Source organism: Chrysochloris asiatica, unplaced genomic scaffold, assembly GCF_000296735.1.
Source record: "Chrysochloris asiatica unplaced genomic scaffold, ChrAsi1.0 scaffold00067, whole genome shotgun sequence".
In the NCBI taxonomy this organism is placed as follows: domain Eukaryota; kingdom Metazoa; phylum Chordata; class Mammalia; order Afrosoricida; family Chrysochloridae; genus Chrysochloris; species Chrysochloris asiatica.
The window spans coordinates 1,554,917-1,556,169 of NW_006408585.1; positions in this window are offsets into that span (position 1 = coordinate 1,554,917).

Below are 1,253 nucleotides of genomic sequence, written 5' to 3' on the forward strand. Positions count from 1 at the left end.
GAGCAAATTGGAGTTAAACCATAATAGTACTCCAAATACATATCAGAAGGGCAGTGAAATTACATTGGCTTTGTTTTTAAAATTTTCAAATCCTCTTATTTAATAGTTAAAGACAACTTTCTTGGTTTCTCTCTTTAAACTTTCCACCCCCAAATTCCCTGGTACCACAAAATGGAGAGAACTTTAAATTCAGAATTGTGATCATAAGTTGAAACTAAATGCATGCACCTCAAGGATCTAATACAAATAATAGTTGAATGGACAAAAGTTTTATAAGTCTTGAGGAAACAAGACTTGAGAACACACCCGCAGACTCCTGCTCAGGTAGAGCCAGAACTGAGCTCTCTGCAAAAAGACTGAAGTCAGGAAACACTGTTCTACTTGTGAAACTGGGTGAAGAAAAATCCACCCACTAGGGTGTGTGGCGATAAGTATGAAAACAGGTGAACAGTGTAGACCATGGAAGGAAAAGAAGCCACCAGGAGACATAGGAACCCAAAGTTTCTGCTAAGAGTGGCTTTGTTGTTAAGAGCTGCCAAGTTGGTTCTGACTCATAGTGACCCTGTATAGCGTTTCAAAGGAGTAGCTGGTGAGTTTGACCCACGGACCTTGCAATTCAAACCAACCTTGTGGCCAAGTACTTATCCTAAAGTGCCACACAAAGATGGTAAGGAAATTGAGAACTCACATTGAACTAGAAAACCCTCAGGGCCTTACCAGACCCTATCAAGACAACTTCATAATCCAGAGTGTTCAGGATTTCCACCAGAGAGAACACTCATTTAGGATGAACTCATTTAGAAATTAGAAAGGAACCAATGAGAAACTCTAATTTTAAAAAGGATATTATGAAAGAGTAGAGAGGAAATGATACAGGTATGTGTGTGTGTTGGTGATGGGGGGATAGGGGAGAATCATCCAGAAGGTTATGCATAGAGAAAAGGAAATGAAATATATGAAAGCAAACTTAAGAAACATGAAAAGCAAAATGGGAAGCTCCAGTACGTAACTAGTAAAAATATCATGAGGAGAAAATAGAGAACATGGGAGAGCAATAATATTCAAAAGGGTGATGGTGGGAAATGTTCCCAGATATCCACCCTAAGATTGAAAACTTTGATTGAATCTTAATTAGGATAAATATGAATACTTCCATATTTATACTCACTGATGTTAAATTGTAGAAATGGAAGATGAGAAAATCTTATAAACTATTGAGGCTGCTGGACCGAGAAAGGCTGTGTGTCTATGAG